This window comes from Oryzias latipes, chromosome 13 (genome assembly GCF_002234675.1).
Source record: "Oryzias latipes chromosome 13, ASM223467v1".
In the NCBI taxonomy this organism is placed as follows: domain Eukaryota; kingdom Metazoa; phylum Chordata; class Actinopteri; order Beloniformes; family Adrianichthyidae; genus Oryzias; species Oryzias latipes.
In genome coordinates this window covers 31,479,980-31,489,131 of record NC_019871.2, presented here as the reverse complement: position 1 = coordinate 31,489,131, position 9,152 = coordinate 31,479,980, and positions in this window count along the sequence as shown.

The window sequence follows — 9,152 nt, the reverse complement described above, 5'->3', positions numbered from 1 at the left end:
TTCTTTGTTTTCTGCTTTTATGCAAAAAACTGATTGTACTTGGACCACAGACAGGGATCACATTTAGATTTTGGCCCTTTGAGCAAAAAAGTTTGGGCACCCCTGACATAACAAAGACACCAAATCACTGAAGGATCGAAACTTTTTGAAAACTCTAGATAAATGTAAATTAGACCTAAGTTTGTGGTCCAATCGAGATATTTCTATTCTGGGTAGAGTTTTTCTAGTAAAAATGGAATCTCTATCAAGATGAATCTACCCAGAATGTTCTTAATCCTTCAGAAAAATCTGCAATTAAAGACATAAATCAAGTTAACTTTAAGTTCATTTGGAAATTCAAAACTCGTCATCATAGAAAATGTGTGATGTTAACGGATTATGAGGAGGGAGACTTAAAGCTATTGATGTTGAATGTTAAATGGGAAGATTAAAGTCAACTGGCTGAGATCCTTCTTAAAGAACGAAAAAGGTTTCTGGTTTCAATTCCCCTCTAAAATATTAAGGTGTTGGGTGAAATTAATTTTCTGCTGAAATCTGATTATGACCTGAAGAAACTGCCGATCAAACTTTCTGCCTTTCATCAACAAGTTTTACTGCACTGGAAACTAATCTATAAGCACAACTTTAGTCGGCACACCACGCCTCTCTGGAACTGCCATTATGTGTTACGAAGAAACAAATCCTTGTTTTACAATAACTGGCTGACTAAAGGGATATGGTCTGTTCTGCATCTACTGAATCATTCTGGAAATATTTTGACGTTTGAAAATTGTAGTTCTAAATTTCAATTATTTGATTGGAAACAAGATGATGCTGTGATCAAAGCTCTTCCTCAGACGTTGATCCAATGATCACAAAATCTATTGTTGAACAAAGTTCACTTCAAACATTTCTAAACACTTCTCTAAAGAAGAGGTAATTGAATTAAGGTCGAATTTCATTTAATCTTCTTTTTTTTAACCAAAAATAAAAGACATTCATTTTAAAATAATTAGTGATGTTTACCCTTCCAAGGAATTTTTGAGACTTCATTTTGGGTTTGAAGAGAATGACTGCAGTTTTTGTTTAAATGACATTGAGACGGAGGATCATTTATTCTTTAACATTTTGGGAAGAGTTCTGCTTTTGGTATTCTTCCAAAATTGCAATGCCAGTTCATTTAGATGCAAAAAATGTTTTATTCAGGGTGGTAACATCTACACTGACAAAAAATATAAACGCAACACTTTTGTTATTGCTCCCATTTTTTATGGTATGAACTCAAAGATGTGAAACATTTTCCACATACACAAAATAACCAGTTCTCTGAAATATTGTTCACAAATCTGTCTAAATCTGTGATAGTGAGCACGTCTCCTTTGCCAAGACAATCCATCCCACCTCACAGGTGTGCCATATCAAGATGTTGATTAGACAGCATGATTATTGCACAGGTGTGCCTTAGACTGGCCACAAGAAAAGGCCACTCTGAAATCTTCAGTTTTGTTTTATTGAGGGGGTCAGGGGACTCAGACAACCAGTCAGTATCTGGTGTGACCACCATTTGCCTCATGAAGTGCGACACATCTCCTTCGCATAGAGTTGATCAGGTTGTCTATTGTGGCCTGTGGAATGTTGGTCCACTCTTCCTCAATGGCTGTGCGAAGTTGCTGGATATTGGCAGGAACTGGAACACGGTGTAATATACGCCGATCCAGAGCATCCCAAACATGCTCAATGGGTGACATGTCCGGTGAGTATGCTGGCCATGCAAGAACTGGGATGTTTCCAGCTTCCAAGAATTGTGTACAGATCCTTGCAACATGGGGCCGTGCATTATCACGCTGCAACATGAGCTGATGTTGTTGGATGTACGGCACAACAATGGGCCCCAGGATCTCGTCTCGGTATCTCTGTGCATTCAAAATGCCATCAATGAAATGCACCTGTGTTCTTCGCCCATAACATATGCCTGCCCATACCATAACCCCACCACCACCACGGGCTACTCGATCCACAACATTGACATCAGAAAACCGATCACCCACACAACGCTGTCTGCCATCTGCCCTGAACAGTGTAAACCGGGATTCATCCGTGAAGAGAACACCTCTCCAACGAGCTCTGGTGGACATTCCTGCTATCAGCATGCCAATTGCACGCTCCCTCAAAACTTGAAACATCTGTGGCATTGTGCTGTGTGATACAACTGAAGATTTCAGAGTGGCCTTTTCCTGTGGCCAGTCTAAGGCACACCTGTGCAATAATCATGCTGTCTAATCAGCATCTTGATATGGCACACCTGTTAGGTGGGATGGATTGTCTTGGCAAAGGAGAAGTGCTCACTATCACAGATTTAGACAGATTTGTGAACAATATTTCAAAGAACTGGTTATTTTGTGTATGTGGAAAATGTTTCACATCTTTGAGTTCATACCATAAAAAATGGGAGCAATAACAAAAGTGTTGCGTTTATATTTTTGGTCACTGTAATAGACCAGAATATATTGTTCTTAATGACCTGATATTACAAGGAAAATTTTATTTTCACAAAAATATATTCTTGAAGACCAAATCACTTTTTATTACGTTTCATAAAGATCTGTTTTTATTTTCAATGACTCAATTATGTGAAAAAGAGGAATGGCTTGAAATTACTTGGTTTTGTTCAGACATATAAACTTAATGTGAATCCCTAACAAGTATTAAACTATTTGGATGGATCTATGTTCTTTTATTTTATTTTGTGTGTATTACATTTATTTGTTCCTTTTATGCTTTTTTTATAATAATAATAATGGATTGGATTTATCTGCGCTTTTCAAGACACATTATTCATTCACTCCTCATTCATACTTGGTGATGGTAGCTACGGTTGTAGCCACAGCTGCCCTGGGGCAGACTGACGGAGGCGTGGATGCCAGTTCGCGCCTACGGCCCCTCTGACCATCACCGGGATCATTCATGCAGATTCACACACCAGTGGAGTCACACTGGAGGCAAGGAAGGTGAAGTGTCTTGCCCAAGGACACAACATTTTGGCTGGTGGGAGCGGAGATTGAACCGCCAACCCTTCGATCATTGGACGACCCGCTCAACCACCTGAGCCACTGTCGCCCCATATGTTATATGTGGGAATGGTGATTATTTGAGATAACGTTTTTTTATAAAGTTAATAACCCTCTCCTTCTCACTGAGTTTTGTTAAATGTATGTTTTATGTCAAAACATCCATGTTTTTGTACTTTTAAAAGTAAACTACCGTCGTTCAGAGGAAAAATGGACACCTGTGTTATTGTAGCCTGGCCATGTAAATTTTGCAGCAAAAAGCAGAGAAACTGGAAACAGGAGAGTCTGTTAGGAAGGAGAGTGCATGGGGTTGTTTAGGTTTTGGATGAGTGAAGAGAGCAGAACCAATTAATTGACTTGTATCCAGAATGTCTGGAGACACAACAGAGTCAAAGTGAATTTACTGACGGTCATGAGAGACACTCCTCATGCAATGCAATGGAACAGATTAGAGACACACAGCAGAAAGACCAGGGTAAATTCGGAGGCGACCTTTATGTCAGAGGGGTGGTGAAGCCCCAGAGCTCCCAACATTTTAAGGATCCTCAGGGGAGTTTGCCAGTCGCTCCAGAGACAGCCAAAGCCTTTGTAGGTAACTGGTTTTAATACAATTATCTAAAACCAGGAAAGATAAAAACCTAAAAAATTTAGGATGACATAAAACACATTTAAAGCCGTCGCATGAAGAGTCTTTAGGAGAACGGTGGTGGTGAGTTGTCCATGTGACGCTATAGTCCAAGTGTCCACCTTGACGTTCGTCCCACCCCTAAGTTCTTCGCATGAGCCGGCCTGCACTACAAGCCAATAAAAATAAATGCAAGAAAAACAAGAAAAACCCACAAATAGTTTTATAAACACTAAAACACTAAATAAATAAAAGGCAATCCCTATAAAACCCAAATAAAATCCACTTGCGGCTGAGGTATGGACTGTTCATCAAATCTCGGGGTATAGCTGGCACACTGAATTTTAGGAGGGGTGAGGCCCGTTCACCCCTCTGCATCTCCAAATGGCAGTGTACGACCTCCCCAGGGGTATGCTGTCTCTCTCCTCCTCCACTTAAGTGTTTTGCTGGTCCTCGCCCCGAGACCCGTGATGGCTGTGGCCGGTGCTTTGCCGCCTCTACGTTGTGGATTTCGCACCTCCGGCTCCAAGCTCTCCTCCTGCCTGCACCTTGCTGGTCGCACCCAAGCGTCACGGGCCGTGCGCCTCTGGCTCCGACAGCAGGCCATGCCCAAGCGTCAGGAATTCCACACGCTGGTTCCAATAGTCCTCCTTCTGCCCTCGCAGGCCGCGCACTGGTTTCCTATGAGAAAAGAACAGACTCCCTGCTGTGTGTGACCACGCCCTCCCACACAGGTGTCCCTCATTCACCATCAGCAAGTTATGAAAGCAGTCACATTCGACCTGCTGACATTTATAGTTGATGGACGGGCGAGGAGTGAAGGGATGAATAGGGTTTAAAGACTGCATGGATCGGTGAAGATCAGTTCCAGATGCGTCAGGTTCCCTGGAAATAATCCTGTTCGCCTGTGTAAAAAAGACAACGGCAGCCTGCTGGCAACAAGAGAAGACCAATAGAGGGCAGCAGAGAGGCAAGAGTAAAAGAGTAGCTCCCCTCCAAAGGGGCGCCCCCATAACACCATAAATAACAATTTGTGTGCTAAAAGAAAAACAATACAGAGACAGACCTAGAGTCTAAGAAAATTATTGACGTTTGGGGGCCACAGGATTCCGTCTCTGCTATTTGCGGATGACGTCCTGTTGGTTTCATCGAACCAAGACTTCCAGATTGCCACAAACTTTTCATGATCCAGGAAGACGTCTGACAGACAGTTTTTTTTTGTTGGCAGACAAGAAGACTGCCACAAAGTTTTTACTGATCAAATTTCATGAACAAATAGGTATCATTTGTCTTTTTTTGTACTGTCCGGCAAGTGAACAATCCAGAAACGAGACCCGGGCGCAGAGCAGCAGTGTAAAACGCTCCTCTGAGCCTCCCTTAGGGTTAGTGCCGGTGCAAAACCCATGCAGGGAAAGTCAAGCAGGTCCGAGCTTTAGCTTATGTGCTGAAAGACAAATGAAAGGAGCGCGTCATAGAAACCTCAAAGTGACAGACAGCAGTTCTCACAAGCAGAATTATGATGTCATTAAATGCGGTTTATTAAACATTCGATCCATTTCCTCCAAGTCCCTCTTAGTCAATGAGTTAATTACTGATAACAATCTTAGTCTTTTAGCCTTAACAGAAACTTGGCTCCAACAGGATGACTATGTTAGATTGAATGAAGCAACCCCCCCCCCCCCCACACACACTTATGCTAACTATCAGAAATCCAGGATTTCAGGGAAAGGAGGTGGTTTGGCAGTAATATCACAGTCTAGCTTACTTCTCAGCCCTAAAGTTAAAAATGCTTATAATTCATTTGAAAGCATCATATTGTCTTTAAGTCACCCAAACAGGAAAACTCGAAAACCTGTTTTACTAATAATTATTTATATTCAGAATTTTTAACTGAGTTTTCCGACTTCCTATCGACTATTGTCTTAGATTCTGATCAAATTATAATATTAGGGGATTTTAATATTCATGTTGATGACCCCAGTGACTGTCTAGGAAAGGCTTTTGCAGCTTTATTAGATGATGTTGGTTTCATCCAAAGTGTGAATGAACCCACTCACTGTCATAAGCACACCCTGGACCTTGTTCTAACCCATGGGATAGAGATCAGCCAGCTGAGTGTCCTTCCTCTTAACCCCATCATTTCTGATCACTTTCTGATTACCTTCCAGTTTACACTGGAACATCCTTCTGTCCCAGTGAATAAGAAACAGCTTAGAAGAACCTTAACTGACCGTTCTGTGTCTGAGTTTAAACACACAGTTCAGCCAGTACTTAGTGATATTCTGAGAAAATACTCTGAGACCAGCTCCCATAGCATCAGTCCTAGTATAAATGACCACTTTGTTAATGATGCCTTACAAGCCCTCGGGAGTACACTCGATGTTGTTGCCCCCTTAAAACCTAAGTTCGTTAGACAAAACCGAGTAGCACCGTGGTTAAACGCTGAAACTTGTTCTATTAAACAAGAAACCCGTAAGTTGGAAAGAGAATGGCGCCGCTCAGGTTCAGAGCAGTCTCTGGATATCTGGAAACATAGCCTATTAAATTATAAAAAAGCTCTGCGTAGAGCTAGAAGCCAATACTATTCAACCTTAAAATCAGAGAATGGAAACAATCCAAGATTTCTTTTTAGCACTATAGCTAAATTAACTCGCAGTCAGAGCTCAGTAGAACCACATGTTCCTGTTTCTCTCAGCTCTGATGATTTTCTTACATTTTTCGATAGTAAAATCTCAAATATTAGACATAAGTTAAATCAAGTTATTCCTACTATCAGCCCAGAGCAGGCTGAAGCGGTAGAAATGGAGGCATCCATAGAAACCTCTGTAACATTAGACTGCTTCACTATTGTGGATCAAGTGGAAATAACATCAATTATTACGTCCTTCAAATCCTCAACGTGTCTGTTAGACCCAATTCCCACTAGACTTTTTAAAGAAACTTTTCCCCTAATTAATGATTCCATATTAACAATGATAAATACCTCTCTGGAAACGGGTTACGTGCCACAGTCCTTTAAATATGCAGTTGTTAAACCTCTTCTGAAAAAGCCCAGTTTGGATCCTAGCATCTTGGCCAACTATAGACCGATATCAAACCTGCCCTTTATTTCTAAAATCCTAGAAAGAGTTGTAGTTAGGCAGCTTTACTGCCACCTACAGGACAACAGCCACTTTGAAGACTTTCAGTCGGGGTTTAGACCTCACCACAGTACGGAAACTGCACTAGTTAGAGTCTCTAATGACTTATTACTGGCCTCAGAAAAGGGACTACTTTCTATTCTGGTCCTGTTAGACCTCAGTGCAGCCTTTGACACTATCGACCACGGTATTTTACTCCATAGATTAGAGCAGGACATAGGGATCAGAGGATCTGCCCTCCAGTGGTTTAAATCCTATCTGTCCGATAGGTATCAGTTCGTTAATGTAAATGGCCATTCCTCTCAGTGCACTCGAGTCAACTATGGAGTCCCACAGGGCTCAGTCTTGGGACCGATCCTGTTTACGCTTTATATGCTACCCCTAGGAAACATAATCAGAAAACACAGCATTAGTTTTCACTGTTATGCTGACAGTGAAAACTAATGCTGACACAGTTGTATTTATCCATGAAGCCTGACCAGAATGACCAGATAGAGAAACTGAACGCCTGCATCAGAGACATCAAGACCTGGATGACAATTAATTACCTCCTCTTGAACCCAGAAAAAACTGAAGTCATTATACTTGGTCCTAAAAACCTCAGAGATGCTCTGTCTGCTCAGATAGTCTCCCTGGATGGCATAAGTATAGCCCCCAATTCCACAGTTAGAAACCTTGGGGTTTTACTTGACCAGGATTTATCATTTAAGGCTCACATATCTCAGGCATGTAGAACTGCCTTTTTTCACCTGCGGAATATTGCTAAGATCAGAAATCTACTTTCTAAGAGTGATGCTGAAAAACTCATCCATGCATTTGTTACGTCGAGGCTGGATTACTGTAACTCCTTGTTAGCAGCGTGTCCTAAGAGTTCCTTAAGAAGTCTCCAGCTTGTTCAGAACGCAGCAGCTAGATTGTTAGCTGGAACCAGCAGAAGAGATCACATCACTCCTGTGTTAGTTTCGCTCCATTGGCTCCCAGTTGATTATAGAATCAAGTTCAAGATCCTCCTGTTAACCTATAAGGCCTTACATGGTATGGCCCCGTCCTATATTAAGGACCTCATAGTCCCTTACCATCCAATGAGAACACTTCGCTCGCAAAATGCAGGACTGCTTGTGGTTCCTATAATTAGTAAAAGTACGGTTGGAGGTAGAGCGTTTAGCCACCAAGCCCCTGTCTTATGGAATAAACTCCCAGCTCATGTAAGAGAGGACGACTCAGTTTCTACATTCAAAGTTAGACTGAAAACATTCCTCTTTGGACAGGCTTATTGTCAGACTAGTTAGTATTCAGAGATTATTTAACTTAATGTTAATTTGTTTAAATTAAACTTAATAATAACTATTTCTTTTAAAAGGCTGCTAGAAGTTGAAGCTGGGGTAACTATGGTGCACTGGGGTTCTGTCCTCTTTCCTGTTTTTACTTCTACCCTTCCTCTCCTCTATTCTTGATCATAATTTATCATTTAGTTCTCCATGCCTCTGTTTGGTGCAGTGCGATTCATGTATTGTCCCTCTTTTCCTCTCCCCTCCTGGGGAGTGGGAGTGCTTCCAGACTCCTGTTGGCTCATCCGTGCTCCAGTTCCTGACCGTTTACCTCGCCTCTGCTCCTGCTCCTACACCTGGCTGTGGATCCTGCCTCTGGCTCATCTCCGGCTCGACTCGCGCCTTTGACTGTCCCCACAACCACGGCTGGATGAGGCTCGTCTGCTGGACTTTTATATATGTAGTTGTAGATTTAGATAAGTTAATTCGTCTCTAAGATTTCTGGTAAATCGCCGGTCCGTCCTGGGGGAGGATCCCTCCTTCATGTGGGCACCCCTGAGGTTTCTTCGTTTTTTCCGGAATCCGGTTTTTTTGGGAGTTTTTCCTTACCGCGAAGGGGGGTCTAAGGGCAGGGATGCCAGTATAGCTTAGTCAGTTTGTTAGTTCATTTTAGTATTTTTCTATTGAACTCTTTGTATTCGTGATCCTTTTGAGTTCATGTCTTACTTCGAAGCCCATCGAGACGACTGTTGTTGTGATTTTGGGCTATACAAATAAAATTGAATTGAATTGAATTGAATTGAACAGACACACTGCACCCGAGAGCCTCTTGTGATGGACATGCTTTGCTTTTACAATCAGGGTTGTTCGTTACTCTTTGAATACGTTCATATAAACCACTTTTGTAACATTACATGGTGTCAGAATTAGAATTTTCCGTCAACCCTGTTGTAAAATGGAGTCCTACGGCATTCCTATCCCAAGGATAGAGTTGGAAACAGTTCTCGGTATTTTCACATACCTGGCCCGGTTTGCATCACATCTATCGGATGTCAGTGCACCACTGTGACAA